This window comes from Pleurodeles waltl, chromosome 9, assembly GCF_031143425.1.
Source record: "Pleurodeles waltl isolate 20211129_DDA chromosome 9, aPleWal1.hap1.20221129, whole genome shotgun sequence".
NCBI classification, from domain to species: domain Eukaryota; kingdom Metazoa; phylum Chordata; class Amphibia; order Caudata; family Salamandridae; genus Pleurodeles; species Pleurodeles waltl.
In genome coordinates, this window is record NC_090448.1 from 721,079,106 (window position 1) to 721,102,179 (window position 23,074).

Sequence of the window (23,074 nt, forward strand, 5' to 3'; positions counted from 1 at the left end):
CTCACCGCCAGGGTCATATTGATGGTTTTGACGAGGCTTCTAAGGTCTGAGAGAGAGCCCATGGGTTAGTTAACATTTTAGTGATTTTAAAAACATCCCTAGGTTTATTAGACCTCAAGATTTCAAAGGCAAGTTAATTTACTTGACCTTTTTTATTCCTCTATGATAAGAGGATAGTGTTTTCAAAGAGTACTTCCAGGCAGAACCGGGCTGGGGTGAAATTTAGGCAGTGTGGCTGGCGCTGAGCTTTGTCCGACCATGGATGGGCGCAGACGGGCTTGCCACTGATATGGATATGTTTCTCTTTGACACCTAAATGCTGTGTTACAATCCATCTTTGAAGTCTAAAATTCATGTTCACGTTCCTAGAAGTGAACCTGCTGACACGTCAGTTGTGGTGACGTGCTTCAATTATGCCAACGACCATACCTCAGCCCCCTACATAGAAAATGCCAGACTCCTGAAAAATCTTCAGTCCTGTAAATACACCTCTCCTGTTCTGTGGTCCGTGCATTAGCTGACAGTGGCCAAATAACAGAATTCCAACACACCTTCAGAGCTTTCTGTGATCTGAGAGAGGAGTCCCACAAGAGCATGCTTTGCTTCTGTCTTCCCAATGGACATCTTATGCAACACCTACTGTCACCACTTTCTTCAAAACGAATGTAGTTGGAAGTAGTAAAGTACTCTTGTATGTCACTGCTTCCTACTCCAAGAAGGTCTGCACCTTCTCCCCACACCTTACCTTTTAAAAATTTTAAAAACCCCGGCTTGTCCCCCCAACAAACTCATTTTAAAACCCTGGTGCTTGTTTCACATTACAGCATCCATACCAGGCTCAGGCATGGGTGACCTAGGATCCTCGCTACCTCCAACATTAACTGATTTACAGCTCTGCAGATTGTCGCCACCCCTGCTGTATCCTTAATTACTGCAGCCTTGCACATAATCCGCTCCCTGTCTATCCACTCCGCCATGCAGTCACAGCAACCAGTGATGACCTACCCCTTTGTAACCATCCTCATTGCTGCTAGAACTGCCAGCTCCTGCTCTTCACCACCCCCCTTCCTCACTCTCAGAATAGTTGCCATCCACCAAATCCTGCTGCCATCCACACCAAATGGGCCTCAGCACCAAAGCCATAGCAACAATAAACTTTGTACTTTACAGAAATCAGTTAACACAGCAGATGTTGGATCATTATCTATTTTGTGTGATTCTTGTTAGTCTGTTGCTCTTGGTTGGTTCTTTGGCTTTCTTACTCTTGATGTTGCTTCACTTCCTTCTTCTATTCCCTACTTTGTGATATGTACTTCCTAAGACTGGTATTTATCCTGAGCCCATGTCTGGTTCTTAGAGCTAGGGCCTCCCTACCAGGTTGGCGGTCTGACTGCTGGCCCTCTAGCCCCAGGGGGAGGAGATCCTCTGGTCTCCCTCCTGCTCTATTACAATGTTTTCACTTGGCTGAACGGTGGAAACCTCCATATCTGGAGTTTTCCGCTGGTCAGCCCAGTGGAAACAGTGCGGCGGCATTGGCCTCGGCTCCACATGGAGCCGAGGTCAATGCCGTTGCACTCAGGGGTCTCAGCACCCTCAGAATAAGGACTGTCTGCCGTAGCAGCCAGTGCGCATTCTGAGGGTGCTGGCCAGGAGGGCCCCTTCACTGTCCACGACATGGTTGTGTGCATTGCAGGGTCCCTCTTGTGGCCTCTAGCACTGTCTTTCCACCAGCCCTTTCATGGTGGGCAACCCACCATAAAAAGGTTGGCAGAAAGAGGACTCGTGATCAGCATGGCGGCACTGAACTCAGCGCTTCCGTGGCTGACCACAAATCCAACCGCTGCCACCCCGTTGGGCACCATGTTCCTGGCGGTGGCAGCGGTCTCCTGGTGGTCCGACCGCCAGGGTCGTAATCTAGCGATTCGACCACCAGGAGTGAGGCGGTCTGACCGCCTCAACGAGTTTGCCAGACTCATAATGAGGCCCTTAGTGTCTCAAAGTAGGATGTGTTTTTTCGTAGATCCCATGATGAGAATGAGCCTGAGTTATGTATCAGCCAAAACTTAAAACAACGTTCTGAAGGCTGCAAGCAAACTAACAGACTACTTTTAATATTTGTATTTACACCATACAGAGGACTGGGCTAAATTTGGGCTTTTGCCGCTCGCTCCTCGAATGGCGTAGTCAACAAGGTTTAGAATTGGTGAACATCAGTAGTAGAAACTGTATACGTTTTGATATTTGAATACATTTAACCGTCTCCTTTTAAATCCACGACCAAGACTGGTGGGGGTATCGCTTAGTGCTGGAAGTATGAACCCAGGCAGTTAGGAAACGATTGTATAAAAAATAACGTTGACATGTGTGATTATTGTAACCCTCTGAATTTGGGTTGGTTTTGAGATTTTATTTTCCAGACCGTGCTGTGAGATTATGTCAAAGGAGCTGGATGAGAGTTGTATTATTATACCCGTCGCAATTTGCAACCAAAATATTTTCAACCAGTTTGGAATTATGTGAATTGACTTAAGTACTAATAGGTCGGGTGATACAATTCTTAATCGGAGTGGTTCACAATCCGACCTACTTAATTAGCATTCATTAGGTTGGTCACAAATTGAGACACTCTGATTGGATACTGTCACAGGGATGGTGGCCTGGAAAGTGCAGCCGACCACCATGTTCATCACTGCTTTTAAAAAGAGATACATTTTTAAACTAGTCCAATTTCTTTAATGGAAACAGGGCTGCTTTGTTTTTTTAAGTTTTCTATTTTTACTAGTTTCATTGAGAGTTGACTATAGCCTTCTTGGCCACTGCCTACTCTTCGAGAAACATTCTCCATTATTCATCAAGTAAAGGGGTCCAATTTTGCAAATAGGTTACCACCCCAAATTGGGAATCTGTAACTTTTCAATGGTTTGTGACTGGAATTCTGGTTCCAAACCCTTGATTCATGGTTATCAAATAGTCTCTTGGAAGGGCTGCCCACAGCACACTTCCAAAATGCGATTTGATAACCATGCAAAACCCAATTTTAGGAGTTGATAAAGGGTTAAAATAGGTTAGTACATTTGGACACTCAAAAGTGCTTTGCATGCTGGGACATGTTTGCCTATAGCCATAATGAAAGGCAAAACGACAGGTCTTTGAATACAGGACGAGAAAATGTGATGTTCAGATACAGCAGCTAAACTGAGCAAATTGTGGTTTTAAAGACTGTAATCCCGTATGCAAATGGAGTATTTTATTATGAAGCGGGACATTACTAATGACTGACAATAGAATTCCTGTTTAGGAAAATGAATGTGATCCTCATCTCATCAACTAGGCATCTGTCCCTTCTTTGTAAAAATAGAGAGCAGACACAGTAGGCGTGATGCAGTGCGGATACAGGAGCAGGTGTTGCCTTGTTAAAACTGAATATCATTTCTGTTAATTCAGCAGAAAGCCCTTGATTTCTCCTGATGGGAATTCAGAAACAATCGACTGCTGCACAACTATGTTTGAGAATCGTATGCAGAGCCGACTTCTATGTAAGGAGACGGAATGCACTAGGCTTAATGCACAATAACTAGGTGGTGCCACAAGGGCTAAAATAGAGATTGTAATTATTTATAGGCTCCTTAATTGCAATAAAATTATAATTTGCCATGAAGTACAGAACATCTTTGATAAGTTATTGCCTGCAAGCTTTCTTTACTTTTCTGAACATATATCTTGCTGGTGCCATTCTGATTTTCCTGCAAATTTTCATTCTGTCCACAGAAATCTGTTGTTCTTCTCCTTGGGAAGCATTCCCCTTAGCAGTTCCTGCTTTTCTTACTTCAACCTGGCTGCTTTCTCCATTAGCTTTCTCTTGTTATGTTGTGTTAATTTAATTTGTTATAGTGCACAAATCACCCTGGGAGGGGTATCTCGGCACTGCTAGGCAAGCCGAAGGGTTAGCAACATTAAAACAGAGTAGTCTTGAGCATCTTGTTGAAGGAGAGATGGTCAGGACAAGTTTGAATCACATATGGCAGTTTATTCCAATAGACAGGAGCCAGATAGGAGAAGGCTCTATCACCGGCTTTAGGTTTCTTGAATCCAGGAATCGTGAGAAGAGCTTTATCGCTGGACCTCAAGCGTCTAGCTGGACAGTATGGTATACGATTCTGTGCGAGTTAGGTGGGGCCTAGGCCCATGAGGGCTTTATGGGTGAGACAACAATTTTTAAAAATGGTTCTTTTTCTAATGGGCAACCAATAGAACAATCTAAGAAGAGGTAAAGTGGCTGTACCCAATGGTTGGTAGCATATAAGCCTGATGGCTGTGTTTTGCACTACTTGAAGTTTTGCAAGGAAGCTGCCATTAACATAGGCTATTAAGGCGTTACAAGCCCTTGTACTAAGGTATTTTTAGATGATGAAGGAGGGCTTTCTTTAACATTCGTAGAGTGTGGAATCAGGCACCCGTCGTTGTTAAGACCTGCTCTTTCATGGTGAGCTTGTAGTCCAATAGGATACCTAGATTTTTCACCATCTGCTTAGGAGTAGGTACGGAGCCCAGTTCGGTTGGCCACATGTCATCAGCCCAGAATTGCTGGGATTTTCCAAACAGCATTATCTCCGTTTTGGTGCATTTAATGGAAGACAGTTAAGAGACATCCAACCAGCGATTGTTTTCACGCTAGATATAAAGCACTGCTTGGTGATAGCTGGATATTTATTGAAGGAAATGGCCACCTGTGAATCATCTGCATAAGAGTGAATCTCGAGGCCATAAGTTCTGACAATCTTTGCCAGGGGGTGTCGTAGATATTAAAAAGTGCATGTCTAAAGCAAAAAACCTATGGTCCACCCTTATCAATCTGTACAGATTTGAAAGGGCCAAATGAGATAATTTGTGTTCTGTTGCACCTTCATTTTCATGGTCAGCTCATTTAGCCAATGAGCAGCTATTGCAACAGCATACAAGTAGATGCAGAGCTCAGTAGCACTCTTCAGCCATATACCCACCTCCTGTCTTTTATCAGTCAAAATGTATTCCCTAGGATCCCTACAGAGTAGGGAACTATTTGCAGAATGCAGGCTGGGCTGAATCAGTAATTCTTAGCATTCTTCTGCCAGTATCTTTCTTCAAGTACTTAGTGCACTCGAATTCTGAACATTCACAATAAACATCCATTCACCCACCACTTGTTGATCTCTGCAACTTCCTGCACCATAAAGCTTGTCCAGAAAGATGTGGAGGAGCCCCAGACATTTTTCCTGGCTTCCCAGAAGGCTAGAATTGCTTAGACTTACAGACCACCTAATTTGTTGAAAGGCGACCTATCACGGCGAGTGAAACAATCTGGTGTTTCTGTAATTTCTGATTTGCTGTTGTTTAATGAATCAGAATTGGCCGCTGTGAGGTCAAGAAAGGGTGTGGTATTTTACCAAAAAAGGGAGGTAAAGGCAGTGGTTGACCGTGAATACAGGTGTAGTCTGTCATGCAGTGGGATGCTAACTGCAATCTTCCACAATTTTGTATCTGCTGATGCAAATATCAGGTATGGCAAAACATGCTGTAATCCACTCCAGTGAGCCACAGGAAAAAAGTGATTTCTCCCAACACCTCATACTGACAAAAGCATGTTGACAAAGGTTTCCTCATCGCTCAACCAACCACAGCAACAAGTGTGTGACTTGCCCTAAGAATGCAGATCGATCTTTTCAAGGTGATGCCAACAGTGCCCACAGCCAAGGGTGTCTCCTATGGGCTCCTTCTATCAGACGGATGCTCTGTTGAAAGTACCAGTAGGGTTTGGCAAAACTTTTAGCTGTCATTCAGAAAGGGAAATATCCAACATCAAATGTTCCAACACTTAAATTTTACTTTGGAGAAGTATGTACTCCTCTGCTTTTGAAAGTCAAGAAATCCTTTACTTTTGAACTAAAGTAAGTCATTATTACCCTGGCAATCCAAGACAATAGCAACGTAACCCACAGTTACTAAGAAAGCATATAAAATAAATTAAAATACACCCACCATAGATCCAGTATGCACAGGCACCTAAGCCCACAAACAGTAGTGTGAATTTAGTACGTCTCATACCAATGCTGTAGCATCATTTAACATTCTTAGAAGTAATCCAAATAACCATTTAGACAAACAAATATATGGCTCAGAAATCTTCGACATAAAGCAAAACAGTAGCGACCATTAGAACTCCCACAACCTACTGTAAGTATTTAAACTTCATATTTCAAATTCTTTAATGGCTTTTAAGAATCTTTCTGAAGCAAAATTTATATCAGCAGAATACAGTTGGCCAATTAAATAAAATGCAGTGATTTTTGGTGGAACTGCCTATTTTACAAATAAAAACAAAAGGATGATCTCCTATTATTGCTTTCACAAAGCGCCAGGATTTTCCTTTGGGACTGGCAGTGCACTTTGTGAGTAAGCAATTCAATTCCATTTACAAAAATAGAGCAATCAATTAGTATGTGTACCACCTTTAGCTTTTCATGACATCTGCACGTTACACTGTTAGTTACAAAATGGGCCATTAGACCATTCATTTGCCAGCCGGAGTTGATACCAGTTCAGACTCTAAGCAGCTCAGCCTGTTGGTGTTTCCCTGGAAGAATACTCAGACACGGGAGCACACCGTCCTCTCCTGACCAATGTTAGGACACGCACATATTGGGTTTATTGGTGAAGTATTCCAAGCTGTTTTCCTGCTCATAAGATATCCTAGATTCATATTCATGTTTAACAATAGGCATCATTCTTGAATCTGTTGCCTTCCAATTCTTAAAAGGGACAGCTATTGATGATACACGCTGATGACCCTCTTTGCCACTTTTGATTCCCCAGATGCTAGAGCCTGCCAACAAACCCTTCAGTTTTCTTTGGATTCCGCCCTTGAGTCAAATACTATCTCTTGCACGGCGGTATTAGGCTAAAATCTTCCAGGCTGAAACGCCTCATTCCATTGCTATTTGTCAGACACGTGCTGCCACCCGGGTGGATTTGCGTTTCCCCAGAGGATTGAAAACGGGTTTTGGCCATGTTTCGCTGGCTGCGATTGGGCCAGGCATTCAGTGGCCACTATTACCAGTTAACTTACAGTTCACCTTAACATTTGGCCTTTTATACCCATCTGTCGTTTATATCCTTCAAAGGACTGCTCAAGTTTACCTTGGTCTCTCTAGCCCCTTTTTGGGACCAATACACAAATCAATTGCTTTTGTATCTGCCCTACTTAATCGTTACCGGTCTTTGTCAACATACTGGTGCTTATACACATTAACTTAATATAACCTGCAAACACTAGTCCTCCCCAATGCATATTTAATTTGCCTCCTATCGGCATTCAAATTGTAACGCCATTTTAATGCACCTGCCCCCATCAGTACCAACTTCAGTATCAGGATCTACCTCCTTACAGAAATTATTTGATCCTGTACAGGAATCCATACTTGGGCAGGCGTTGCATTAATTTCAACCTCTTCCACTGGATAACAGCTTCAGGATCAACATTGTGATTGCAACTCTTCTTTTGCTCTGACATTGACAAATTCGGATCCCAATAACTGATATTTGGAGATTAGTTATATGAAAGTGATCTAACCAGTTTTATTTTGAACTAACCACCACCTGCAAATATTTATAAGACCTATTCAAGCCTTAGCCTTGGAAAGGACCAATAGCCTTTATTTTGGGTCTTGGCTGTAAACAGTAACACTTTCCCCTTAAACTGTGAGATTATTTTTCTAACATTACACATGCTTTAAATAGATGAACCTCCAAGTGATCTACTTCAACTTGTACATAATTATGTGAATAGAGTCTGTAAAATGAGCAGTGAGCCATCTGAAATACTTAAACAGTGTAACTTCACCCAAAGCACATACAGTCTGCCAAATCACTCCTCCCCCTACTGAACTGCCCCACCCTCTAAACGTTGATAATATAAATTGGGGGGCCAGCTTCATGGACTTGTGGTCGTTAGCTCAACCAAAGATCAACCTTTTATGCTCACAACAAAAACTTCCCTCTTCAAAAGGGATTGGTTTCTTTTATGAGATATTAAAAAATTATATTTGCAAATATTTGGTCTATATCGTTCAACAGAAAAATTAACTGACAGTGATAACCATGAGGTTGGTGGCCTGCCTAGTCCTCGTTTATTATGAATTGGCCAAAATATAGCGCCATTGCAACTTTCAGGAATTGTGCCTGCAAACATTATAGATTTAAAGAATGGGTCAATAAATTGTTTTACCAATACTGATTTGGTTTTAGATCTGTGCATGAAAATTATCTGGACTAACCATATTTAATCTTTTCAGAGGAAACACTGTTTTCTTTACAACCTTTGTGGTCATTAACATTAATGAATCCTCTTATACTCTGTATGATATGTTATCTGAAGAGTAGGGAGCTGCACCTACATTACTGTATGGATGATTTAAATAGTTAATCCATGGAGCTTCAGAGACAACGTATTCCAATAGAGTAACATTTGTGTCACACAGTTTTGTTCATTTTCTAGAACCTTTGAGGATTAACTTCCAAAAAGGAGTTTGAGCAACTGTACCACCCTTCAACCCTCAGAATGCATTACATGTACCTCTAAAGCATTTAATTATTTACTACAACCAACAATCTGTTTTCCTGTGCTTTCTGTATAGTGAATTCACGTTCCTTTTTTACCATCAAAGATTCAGAATCATACCAATAATTTGTTCCCTGAAACAATACATAAGGAATACAGTGAAACGTGTGTGTACTCAGCATTCCTCATTAGTTTTAGCACATAGAAATAACGGAGAATCATGATTAAGTTTCCGATTTGGAGGCTGCAACTTTGAAATTCTGCTATTCTTTTTAGGCTTGCAGATTTAAGTCATTTTTGTTAATGCTGAAGATGACAACTGAGAAGAATGGAATTTTTGTACCTAATGTGGGCTTAAGTTGGATACAGTTTACTAGTATCACAAAGTGACTACTTCTTTCCACTTTCAAAAATCTAAAATAATCACATTTATCTGCTGTCGCATAGTGAAATAGTCAGTCAGACCCCTGTCACAAGAAACTTCTTGCAGAATTCTCAATAGAAATGTATCCATTTAGACAAACCAAGATTTGGTTAATTTATTAAGATCCTATATGATGAGCCTTAGGTGATTGCACGAATCTTGAAAAAATCTCTGTGTTTGTTCCCCAAGGGTAAGAATTCTTTCAGGTTCGGTCTGGGATAGTTTGAACCATCCTTGAATAAAACACCGAAAACCAAGATTGCTTCTGGATAAGCATGTCTTAAATAACCTCAGTAAAATTCCAGTAAACATAACGACTTCTCCAGACTGCTTCACTAATTGAAAGAATATTAATATTTATCAAAATGAACATTTGAGTCAGAGAAGTTCTACTTAATATGCAAATCAAAGATACCAAAATTCACCTTCATTTAACTCTGATCTTCATAGTCCCTTTCACGTGTCCGGTTGATACAAGTGCTAACAACCATCCATCCGGATGTCCTCTTTTTAACCATGTGCCAGGTTTTTGAACAACTCATACCATAATGTCTCAGGACTATCCTGCATCCTGTGCTCTGTAACAGGATAAATGCATATTGACTACATAAATGGTTCATCATTGAAATTGTAACAAACCCATTAAAACCATGAATATCCCCGCAAGAGTAATCTGCAAGTGCATTGCCTCGCTCACTAGTGTATTTGTTAGGTCTGCATGGAGAATGAAAAATAAACCCATCTTTCTCTCTACTGAATGATTGACCCTGCCAAGGTGAGATCTTGAATAATAATTATAAGATCAGTCTTTTGCATGTCTTGCTAGTTATTTCCCCATGATCCCTCCTTTTTATTGCCGTAAGACTTTTTGATGAGAGTTATTTTGGTGTTGATCAATCCGGAAAGTCATGGCAATATTGGGCAATCATTACAAATATTCTTCTCAAAGTCCCTTTGTGCTTCAGCTACAAGGCCTTAAGTACATAATTCATGAGAGCCTTTGAAAGCCACTTAGATGACAAAATGAAAGTGTGAGGCATCCTTGTTACCTCTTTTTCTAATATGATGAACACCCCAACTTGTTTTAAATCATGTGAAATAATTTTTTACAATACTGGGATACAACTGAATATTTCTAGCAGTTTTGATCAGTTAATTAGACATGATTTCTTCTCCTGCTTTAGTTTGAAGAAAATGAATACTTGCTTCTTAACTGCTTCAGCTGGCTTAGTAGTGCTTGACAAGGGGATATTTTCAGTAGAAGCCACATCCTGAATAAACAATACAACTACTTTGCATATTAAACAAGAAGGCACATCTTTGCTAGAGGGTCACTACTTTTTTATTCAACACAAAACTTTAAACTTTGCCCCTTGACCTCTGTATAGGGGGATCCCACCATCTTAAACTCCACATTCTTTAGATCGTTGCCATCTTTAGGTGTTGTCTTTATTAATCTTGAAATTTGTAGAGTCTGTGCTGCAGTTTTTACATTTTTCATTGGTTAAGCTGTGTGTTCTGTGGCAATGAAACGGGCCAGCTACCTCAAAACCCTTATAATTGAACTTATTTCCCCCCTTGTCAGATTTAACTGTCTGATTTTGTGACCCTCTTTTTTTGTCTTGAGCCTTCATTTCCCAGATTATGTCCTTCTTATGGCCCCAGGAGAATGCTGCATTATAAACATTTGTTTATAAGCTATTTACACAGAGATATTTGTACCAACACTCGTTAGTTTTTAAGAAGATCCCCCTTTCACCCAATGTACTCTGCTATAGAAACAAATAATCTAATTGGTGAATAAGTAAATAAAGTAATAGATGAACATGATAAAGAAGACGTCAAATTATTGAGTTCAAGCTCTAGTTCCAAAATATTCTATGATAGACTCCTATGCATCATCTCATCAATTCATGCAATGTGGGGAGTATAATCTTTGAGTAAAAATTAAACATTTATTGTAAAGTGTCCAATTAACTCACAGCTGGACTGCACCCTCAACAATTCACGTTAAGATCTAAGTAGATGTTAGAAAATCAATTATCTATTGATGCCACAGATAATGCCAACTTCTGTAGTATAACTATTTGTATGTCCAATTAATCAGACTGCCAATTAATTGTAATTTCAGTGGTATCCACAGTATAGACATAGATGTCATAAGGCTTAACATTTGGCTGAGTTGTTCTACTAAATGTGTTTCCTCCTTTCCCAACCGGGTATATTATGGAGGAAGGAATAAATGTGAGTCAGATAAAGAAATATTTGAAGCATTACATCAAGAGTGCCTAAAAAAATATCAACCAAACTTAGGGTACCAAGTTAATAATATTAGTAAATCTTCTCAAAGCTGCATTATTTCTCACTTAAATATCAGTTTTAAATATAGTTTAAAAGTTACAATTTTTTTCCTTGAATGTTAGTGTTAATGAATTCTGAAACTACAAATGTTTTAATCTCAAATACTGGCTTCTAATTTTTGGTATATATATATATATAGATATATGTGTGTGTGTATATATATCAATGCAAGCAAGCAAAAGCTTCAAGGAAGGCTGGGCTGCACAGAGGAGAGCTACTTAGCCCCTTGTGTGCGCGGGATGGCTCAAAGCCGCCTGAGGACACTGTGGGCATCTGGGCCTCCGAGCCGTCCTGGCACACAAGGCAGGAACTCCCTCTGCATTTCCTTTCTTATTTTTTAGCCTGGGGTGGTGGAGAAGAGCTACCTCAGCCACCTGAGGCATTTTTTTCAATACAATGATTATAGACATGCACGGCGCACTGACATCATTGCTTTGAAAGTGAAAGTGAAATGAGACGATTGTTCATTTCACTTTCACTGCCTCAGTGGTCGTAAGGCTATCACAGCTCCCCGAGCAATGATGCAAAATGGTACCTTTCTCTAATGGATTCCTGCCTGTAGATTGCCGCAGGAGGGCGATCCCCCAAGCAGGAATCCACCCACTAGACACCAGTGAGGGTGGAGCAGCCCCTTGTGCAAGGGCTTGTGCTCTCCCCTAAAACAAATTCATTATACAGTCTTTCAGATGGGGGCCATTACCCTTAACTGCTCTCCGGGGGAGGGGGGGTAAGGGGAGGCAGAAAGCTCACTAGACACCAGGATTTTTTTTTTTGTAGGGGTGGGGGCTGTCCAGTATGGGCATAGCTATGCCCCCCCAAACTGAACACAGTCTTTCTGCCCCCAGGGGGCAGATGGGAACCATTATCCCATCCCCCCCCCCCTCAGGGGGTTCAGATTGTCCAGCATGGGCATGGCCATGCCCCAACACCCAAAAAAAGAGAAACAGTTGTTTTGCCCCCTGCGAGCATATGAGGGCAATTACCCCCATTTTTCCTCCTGGGAGGCAGAAAGCCCACTAGATACTAGGGATTATGTTTTTTTGTAGGGGTGGGACCATGTCCCTACCCCTGAAATAAGGCAAACGTCTTTCTGACCGGGGGGGGGGCAGAGAGGGACATTTAGCCATATCTGCCCCTCCCCCCAAGGGGCAGAAATCCCACTAAATATTAGGGATTAGTTTTTTTTAATTATAGGGGTTGGGGCTGCTCAGCATGGGCATGGCTTTTCCCCCATCCCATAAAACTGGGGACACAGTCTTAGTCTTCCTGCCACCCTGGGACAGGTTGGACAACTACCCCCATATGCCCTCATCTGGGGTGGGGAGCAGAAAGCTCATTAGACACCAGGGGTTAGTTGTTTTTTTTATTGTAGATGTGGTAGCTGCCCAGCATGAGCATGGCCATGTCCCCACACCCCACAAAAAGTAGAACAGTCTTTCTGCTCCCCCTCCCTGGGGCAAATGGGGATATTACACCCATCTGCCTCCTGGGGGGTCAAAAAGCCCACTAGATAGCAGGGATTACTTTTGTTTTAAATTGTAGAGGTGGGGGCTGCTTAGCATGGGCATGGCCATGCTCTCACCCCTCAAAAGTGGAGAAACAGGTTGGGCCCAAAAACCACAGCTACTGACTTTGCAAAAACTAGGTCTGTTTTGACTGGAAAAAATAGATGTATCCATGTTGCGTTTTGAACAGTTTTCTGTCACAGGCATTAGGCCTACCCACCCAAGTGAGGCACCATTTTTATCAGACGACTTAGGAAAATACTGGGCAGAAGGACGTTTGTGTCTCCCAGCAGATTCCAGAACTTTCCATCACTGAAATATGAGGTAAATGTGTTTTTTTTGGTGAAAGTTTGAGGTTTGCAAGGGATTCTGGGCAACACAACCTGGTGAGAGCCATACACGTTACTCATCCTGGACTTCCCAGGGTGTCTAGTTTTAAAAATGTACAGGTTTGCTAGATTTCCCTAGATACCATCTGAGCTAAGGCCCAAAACCACATCTACCCAGTTTGCAAAAAATGGGTCAGTTTTGCATAGAACAATTTGATATATATCCATGTTGCGTTTTGGCCCTTTCTTATTGTGGGCACTAGGCATACCCACACAAGTGAGGTACCATTTTTTAGCAGAAGACTTAGGAGAATGCTAGTTAGAAGAAACTTTGTGGCTTCTATCACCCTGCTCCAAATGAAGGACAGATTAATTCTCATCCTGTTACCCCTATTGAACAGATTGAAGCTGAGAGCACGCAAAATGCATAAGGGTTGTTGCTCAGGCAGCCATTCTTGGAGCTGTCGGTATGGAGGGCATCGTGTCACAAGTAGCTGAAGTTAACAGTCTGTAGGCTGGGGCATACAAACGCCAGATTGAAGAATGGCCTTGAGAAACACTAGAACTAAATATGAGCAGGTCATAAAAGCCTACCATCCAAAGCATGTGAGATTCCCGGGCAAACACTGACTTGTGGAGCAGGAAGTAGATTGCTGCCTAATGTACCAGCCTTTGGAGAAAGTGAAACGCTGGTGCCCATATTTTCAGACGGTCACAGATGGGCATCAGATGCTGGTTGTTGTGAATAAGCAAAGCTGCTATCCAGAGGCTTAGCTGGATGGAGACAGCGATTCCCAAGTCTGAAGTGAAGATATTGGCCTCTTCTAGCATTCCCAAAGAAACAAAAAAAACAGTGGACCACATTTCCTCAGTCGTGTCTTTCAACTGTATCTCAACTCCCTAGCTATTTCTCACTGGAGAATTAGGCCAAAGTGGCTATAAGATGCCTGATAATGAGAATTCCAACCCAGGAAGTGATAAGTCTTCAACTGGCATTCTATAATTTCATGTGGGAATATTGACTCCTCCACCATGCGCATCACAGTGATGGACCTCATGATTCCCCTGGTGGCTGCCACCTTTCCAAATTATTCTTTGTGATACTAATCTCAGAGTTTCCTGTCAAATAGAAACATTGCAATAGAGGATCAATGATCTCTTGAACCATTATTCTGCATCGGTAAATAGTCTTTACCCTGCAGGATGTTACCACGCAGTTAAATAACACTTAGGTAAGTACCAGACAGGCCTCTGTTTGGTACTTTACCTTGTGGAACTTTACCATGTAGTTAAGTATTTTTTATGTCATAATTATTATGTCATTTAAAAAATGGGGGAACTTAAGGGTTAAGTGATGGATAAGGGTTGAACCCCTGATGCTTTGAACTGAAGTTTATAAAATTGAAAAGCAGATGCTCTTTTAATATTCTTCTGCAAGAGGGAAGAATAAGCCTCCTACCTGAGTGATGGCAACCAGTGCTGGCACTGGGCCAGAAACATATATAAAAAAATACTCTTCATATAAATATTTTTTAATACAATTATACACTTGTGATGTTGACAAACAGAGTTTCTACCCAATGTTATTTCACTCATACAAAATCTTTTATTTGAGCATTTAGATGAGGGAAAGCACACTGTGTTTTCATTCATTCTTACATTTAAATAAGCTTCATTTGCAAAGATGTATAGGAGTGCTCCTTTATAGGAATAAGAAAGGTAAACTGTACACAAAGACACAACCTGAGGAATTGGTGCACAGTGCAACAATACTTGGTATGCATTCTTATATGACAGACAAAGTGTAGTCTATCTACTCCCTTCACAATACCTTCACACACACAACACTTTGGTGCTCCTCAAGGGTCCATCATATCTCCTCTATTATTCAACATCTCCCTAACCCCCTTACCAAATCTAATTAAATACTACAACCTCACCTGTTACATCTATGCACATGACACCCAAATATTTCTAAAAATGGATAGCCCTGAAGACCACTTATATTTAAAACTTGATGATGGTCTTCAAACAATGAACACATGGATGATGAAGACCCATCTAAATCTCAACACTGCAAAGATTAAAATTATGACATGGCGAAAATGGCAAAACTACCAGCCTACAACCATATGGCCTAAGGAACTTGAAGCCCTCCAACAACATCAAGAGAAGTTTGAAACCTCAAAGTACTCATGGATTCAGGCTTATCCTTGATACCTCATACTAACACCGTCATAAAGAGTGCCTTCTCCACAATGAAAAGACTATGTTGCATCTTCTCATACCTTGCATACCAACATAAACTACAAGCCATTGTCACACTTTTAATTTCCAAGCTTGACTACGCCCACAGCCTATACCTTGGTGCACCCGTATTATTGATATGCGAAATACAACTCATCCAAAATACTGCTGCAAGAGTTCTTCTCTACTTCACCCAAGCGAAAGCATGACCAGAGTCCTCAACTGGCTACTTATAGCTAGAAGGATATTGTTTAAGGCACTCTGCATTGTCCACAGACCGTCCATCCAGTTACGCTATCCCACAGCGTTTGTGTTTTGCTTTGCTTTTGCTGCCCTAAGTGCGCCGGGTATGCCCAGACGTGGGTCCCGGGCTCACTGTGCCACTGGATTCAAGCTAGCCTGGCTGATAAGGGGTGAAACCCCGAAACCGGTCCCAGGATGCTTGTTTCCGGTCCAGGGAGAACCTGGCCTGGCAGTTCGGGCTGGACTGTTCCCATGAGGAACAGGGTCAAGACTGATTTGCATATGGCTGGGTTCAAACTGGGGTGGCATGGTGAGCAAAATAATGGATGGATTAAACCCAGATCTGTGACTGGGGGGGGAATGTTTTATTGGTTCTGCATTCCGTCCATCCAGTTACGCTATCCAACAGCGTTTGTGTTTTGCTTTGCCTATATCATATGAAATAACAAAAAGGGACCCACAAATCTATTCAAAGCGAACTGAATACTGAAAAACATAAAAGTGCATGTCTACCTCTTTACTTCATAATTCCATACACTAATTGTTGGACTTTTGCTTATGCAGGGTCATCCCGAATCTTTTTGCCTCCTGCCTCCTATTTTTTCTGACCTGTCGCTGTTGGCTTTTGAACTCTGAGCACTTTACCACTGATAACCAGTGCTAAAGTGCATATGCTCTCCGTGTAAATTGTATGTAATTGGTTTATCCATGATTGGCCTATTTGATTTACTAGTAAGTCCCTAGTAAGGTGCACTAGAGGTGCCAGGGCCTGTAAATTAAATGCTACTAGTGGGCCTGCAGCACTGGTTGTGCCACCCACATAAGTAGCTCTGTAATCATGTCCCAGACCTGCCACTGCAGTGTCTGTGTGTGTATTTTTACACTGTAAATTCGACTTGGCAAGTGTACCCACTTGCCAGGCCTAAACCTTCCCTTTTCTCACATGTAAGGCACCCCTAAGGTAGGCCCTAGGTAGCCCCAAGGGCAGGGTGCAGTGTATGGATAAGGTAGGACATATAGTAATGTAGTTTATATGTCCTGACAGTGAAATACTGCCAACTTCGTTTTTCACTGTTGCAAGGCCTGTCTCTCTCATAGGATAATATGGGGGCTACCTTTAAATATGATTAAAGTGTAGATTCCCCTAGAGAGTAGATGGACATGTGGAGTTTGGGGTCCCTGAACTCACAATTTAAAAATACATCTTTTAGTAAAGTTAATTTTAAGATTGTGCGTTTGAAAATGCCACTTTTAGAAAGTGAGCATTTCCTTGCTTAAACCATTCTGTGACTCTGCATTGTTTGTGGATTCCCTGTCTGGGTCAGTTTGACAGTTGGGTTGTTTTTCACCTCACACTAGACAGTGACACAAAGGGAGCTGGGGTGTAACCTGCATTTCCTGATTAGCCATCTCTGCTAGGAGGGAGGGGTGGAGTGCTCACTCTCATCTGAAAGGACTGTGCCTGCCTCTGACAATGCAGACTCCAACCCCCTGGTGTGTGTCTGAGGCCTTGCCTGGGCAAGGCAGGATTTCACAAGTAGGTGTGAGTCCCCTTTGAAGAAAGGTGACTTCAAAGACTAAAATGGGTATAAGAAGGGCACCCAAATCTACAGACTTTAGAAACACTTCTGGAACCAAGAGGAACCTCTGCCTGGTGAAGAGCTGATAGCTGAGGAAGAAGTGCTGCCCTGCCTGTGACTGTGCTTTGTGGAGCTTTCCTGCAGTGCTGCTTCTGCCAGAGTAAGAGGGCAAAGACTGGACTTTGTGTGCCTCCAAGGGCTTGATTTAGAGCTTGCCTCCAGTTGTTTGAAGTCTCAGGGACAGCAAAGACTTCTCTCTGCCAGCACCTGGAGTCTCTGGAGAGACTCCTGCTCTGACAAGTGGTGCCCTATCCAGTCCCTGGGCCCTTGAAAGGAAAGCTGGTGGAAATCTAAGAAAATCGACTTCGGCGACTCCGGACCGACGCCGCTGCTGAATCCGGTAACGCCGCCTGCACCTGACGCCGTGACCTTCGCTGGAACGCGATGCTTCTCGCAGGCCCGACGCCGCTGCAGCCCCGCTGAAGTCCGCGACTCCGTGGAAGTCGCCGCACCACGTCGTAACCGACGCCGCTCGAAGTGCACGGATTCAACGTTTCGCACAGACGCCGCGATCCCCGACTTCGCGCATCGGCTTGTTTTCATTCTTCACCAAAGGTACTGTACTTGGGGGTCTACGCGACTCCGTGTCCGGCGCCGCTGGTGTCGGCTTGTTGGGAACGACTCCGTCACGCCGTGTTAACATCTCATCGAAGCATTTATGTTTCTAAGCGCTATTTTTTAGTTTAATCTTTAAAAATTCATAACTTGACTTGTGTATGTCGGATTTTGTCGTTTTGGTCTTGTTATGTTTAGATAAATATTTCCTATTTTTCTAAACCGGTGTTGTGTCATTTTTTAGTGTTTTTATTAAGTTACTGTGTGTGTTGGTACAAATACTTTACACCTAGCACTCTGAGGTTAAGCCTACTGCTCTGCCAAGCTACCAAGGGGGTAAGCAGGGGTTAGCTGAGGGTGATTCTCTTTTACCCTGACTAGAGTGAGGGTCCTTGCTTGAACAGGGGGTAACCTGACTGTCAACCAAAGACCCCATTTCTAACACTAATATATGCTGCATCCCATAACACCATAACTGCACCTTGGTCGTCATTACACATGACATAGAAACACGTCCCACATAGGATCAAACCAAAAACAACATCCCTCCAACCAAACACCGTACATGGTATAGCATGTTACTCATGTAGGCAAGCACTTTAGTGTCCCACATAGGTTTAGTAAGTGCTATAAATGCTGCAATACAATAAAATACAATGCTTTTAAAGGAGGATAGAGTAAAGGAAGGTAATGGTTTTAAGGATCCACAGGTGGATAGTGGTAACGAAGGGTAAGGGATTTTTAGGATTTAAGGGCAGGTATAGATAAAGGGAGGTAAGGTGTTTTAGTGTTCAGCAGATGATAGAGGTAAAGGGAGGTAAGGGTTTTTTAGGTAATGGGATGGGTAGAGTTAAAGGGAGGTAGGAAGTTTTTAGAGTTCTGGACAGGGCAGAGGAAAAGGGAGGTAGGGTTGTTTTAGTGTTCAGGGGTTGGTAGTGGTAAAGGGAGGTTGGGGTTATTTAGCTTTTAAGGGTAGGTAGATATAAAGGGAGGTAAGGGGGTTTTGGGGTTCAGAGGAGGGTGGAAGGGAAGGAAGGAAAGGGTTTTTCAGGTTTAGAGGCAGGCAGAGGAAAATGTTTTTAGGGTTCAGGTGCAGATAGAGGTAACGGGCTGTAAGGGATATTTAGGGTTCAGTGATAGGAGGGTGAACCTAAAAGAGGAAGGGGTTATTAAGGTTCAGAGATGGGTGGGTGTAAATGGAGGTAAGGTTTTTTGGGGGTTTTTGGGGCAGTAGAGGTAAGCGGTTTTTAGAGTGCAGGGGAGGGAGGGTAAGGGTTGGTAAGGACTTTATAATGTTCAGGGGAGGGTAAAGGTAAAGGGATGTAAGAGGATTTAAGTTTTAGGGATAGTTAGAGGTAATCTGAGGCAAGGAGTTTTTACAGGTCAAAGGTGGAATGAGGAAAGGGTTTTTTTTTCCTAAAAAAATGGGTTTTCCCTCCCAGAAGCAGAAAAGGGAATATAAATATTAAAAAGGGGTTTTGTGTTGTTACTCTCTTAGTCTTGTTAGTCTCCAAAACAATAGCTGTGTGTGCATATACACATATATATTCACTGAAACAAACAAAGAGTATGGGGATGTTATAGTTTGGTTTAAATTTTACACACAAAATCATAGAAACTCAGCAGGTATAGTTATAGTTATCTCAAGCAACTGGAACTCGTGTCCAAAGGTAACTATCAGTTGCGCCCCTGCTCTGCACAGTTTTCTTATCAATAATTTCACTGCAAATGTTGCAGTGATATTATCAGTGATGTCATAGAAGAGGTCATTTGTGATGTATTATGTGGGATAATTAGCAGTGCATGGGTTGGGCGTGAGTTATAGTTACCTTAGGGCACAAGTTATAGTTACTTGAGATAACTATAACTGCTGAATTTCTGTGGTTTTGTGTCGGTAAAATCTGAACTTAACTATAACGTCCTTGTATTCTTTGTTTTCTTCAGTCAGTGCGTTTCTAAGGTTTTTTAAATTTGTTTCTAAACTGTACTGTCGCTGTAACCTTTGGTTTTTTTCAGCGATTTTCTATGGTATTAATGCTATTTCCTAACTATAATGTCCCTGTAACCTGGGTGTGTGAGTGAGTGTGTTAGTGGTTTTGTGGGTATGTGAGTGGTTTTGTTGGTTTATGAGTGGCTGTGTGAGTGGTTGAGTGAGTGTTTGTGTGAGTGTGTAATTGGGTGTGTGAGTGGTTTTGTGGGTCTGTGAGTGGGTGTGCGAGTGGTTGTGTGGGTGTGTAAGTGGGTGTATGTGAGTATGTGTGGGGGTCTGTAAGTGAGTGTATGTGTTTTTTCAGTTGGGGTCTGGATCTGCAGATCCACCTGAATCCACCCAAATCCATGGGGATCCAGGAGGATCCAGGTGGATCCATGAGTGTTAAAGAAAAAAGTGTTTTTAGACAATTTCTTGCCTTTGAAGGTTCCCTCACAGACCCCTCTATTAGTCCCATAGGGTCGGGTACCTCTACCCTGATCCCTTCTATCACTTTTCAATTTTAATTTCCCTGCTGGGGACAAATGCCAGTGAAAAAAATGACAGCCACAACTTTCCTCTCAGGTTGCGGCCAGCCAATCACAGCACTGCTGTTGGCACGTGCATCCGTGGAGGATCCGTGGCAATCCATATCCTTAGGTATCTGTATTTGTTTTTCCTTTAACAACTCCAAAACTACTGAACAGATTTGCACCAGATTACAAAAAGCACTCTTTATGGACCAAGATCTAGATTTGTGCCAAACTCGGTGTAAATCCGTTCAGCAGTTCAGGCTGTAGTCGAGTCCAAAATCCCCATGGGAAACTGCATGGGGAAAACGTGCTTTGGGACTCCCCTCCCGTTTTATTGGCCCCCACTTGACAAATCATCCTGAACCTTTAAAGACAGCAGCTGAAGTGGATGACAAACTAGTTTGGAAGCTTTTGGGAAGATTTGTCAAATGGCGGCAAAGTTATCAACAAAAGAAAATAAGCTTTTCCTATGAAAACTAGATCCTATAACTACCTACTGGCAACCGTCAGTAGGTAATATATATATGGGTGTGTCTGTATATACACGATACTGCTGCATAAGTTGAAGCCCTGCGTGGTATTACAGGGTATTGTTAATGTCAACTTTTTGTAATGCCCGTGGGGTAAAGGCATGGAGGGTAACGCCCTGCATTGTCACATCTGATATTTCTGTCCACCAAAGCTCTAACCATTTGCAAGATAGTTCTATTACTTACCAAGGACTGGCACTGGATGGACAGTTCTAGATCTTGCTTAAACCTCACCTGAAGATCGTTATTGAGGTGATGTAAAATATAATTATGGGCTGATGAGTTATGGAGAGTGGTTGTGGCATATAGATTAAGGTTTTTGTTGAGAATGCCACCTCACTAGTAAATTGAGAACATATTATAGCACAAAATATTATACCTCTAATGTTAGTTTCAGTGCTCCGTAGTGAGGTGATTGAAGTTGTATGATGTGTGTTAGAGCAGATTTTTGGTTAGTGAGTAAAGACTCAATTTGTTTAAGAATGATTTGCAACCAAAACGAGTTTGTTCCACTTTACTGAACTGCGTTTTTCTTAACTGGGCCAAACTAGGCCCGGCCTCCAGCTTGTATTTCAAAACATGACCATGTTTTCATTTCTCACTGATTCCACATGCAGCAAAATGTGCATTTATCGAATATGATAAGTTTTGTAAACCTCATTGATCTGATCTCAATGAATATAAATGTTGGTCTTTGTAAGCTCTAGATGAAACTTTCTGCATAAATGTTTCTGTTTCTTCAGTTCTTCCTGCCTAACCTCAATGGGCCTTTTCGTTTAATAAATTCGTCATTGTTTTATATGTAACTAGATTTATATTGTCACATTCCATAACAGTAGGTCAGAAGGGGACTAATTAATTGAGTATGGTATTAGGATGGTGTTGGGTATTGTTGCATTTTATTCTGTATTGTGATTTGCTGAGCTTACGTCACATTTTGGTCACATGATGCTTACTGTGTGATTTTTAAATTGTTTTTCCCATAAAGAGGTCTCATTTTGGAGGTGAGCGAGTGTTGCTTTCTTTAGTTTTAGAGAGCAGACTCACATTGATTTATTGCATGCTATAGAAATATTTACAGTTCTATTGAGGAAGACCCTAAATCAGACCTTATGCTGCATTAGATATCTGCAATTTATTTGAGCCGTATGCTAATTACTTATATATGATTCACTAATAATTTTGACTGTTTGGAGATTAACAATATTTCATCTCCTGTAATGAACGTTAATTATTTAGCACATTAGTTTCTCACACATGCAATGTCTGAAAAAGGCTTATTGATTATGATATTTGATTTGCTGACAATCTAATCTATAGTGAGGCACATGTCCTCAAGTGTTCCTGAGAACAAAACTGCTCCCATCCGGTGTAGACGCTTTATCTTTAGATAAGATAGTACCAACATATGTAAAAGGGAATTTTAACTCAAATTTGCAACCAACGGATGGGTTAGACAGGACACATCCAAAAAAAAGCAGAATTTGCCCTCCGGTTCCCTCCAGCGTATTTAGTGTACATCATCTTCAGCCGTGGACTCTTTTGAAGACCTTTGTTGATTGCAGACGGCAAAGAGGTTACCTTTTTCTCATCAACATGGCGACCACAGCAGGAGACAAGGTCCCTGACCCATCCCAGGACAAACGGAGGGGAGTCAATGTCAGGAGCCGGCCAGCAGTTAAACTTCTGAAATTGCCCATAGCTCACCTCTGGAGCAAAACACTCATCATCTGAACAATCACATTTTAGTTAGCCCTTTCTTCAGCTTTCCAATTTTCAGAGAAGGCAGCTTACTTTGATATTTAAAGTAGTATCTGTTGGATATGTTGGGGGTATATGAATTGTAGATAGGGGATAATATCCACTAGACATAGAATGTTTTGCTTTAGGAAAGGCACATAGACAAAAGTACAACCCATTTCTTAAAAGATTACCTGCACTCGTTCACAGACTGTGTTTCCGCTAACGTGCTCTTCACTTGTCAAGGATCACTTGTTAGCCAGTGGCAGAATAAAAAAAAAACATATTGGGTTCCCTCCTGCAACTGAAATGTATAGACTTTTTGAAGCATTGAACATTCGCCAGGTTTTAAATGTCATGTGTTTTACAGAATTTGAATATTAAATCTGACAACATACAAATGAA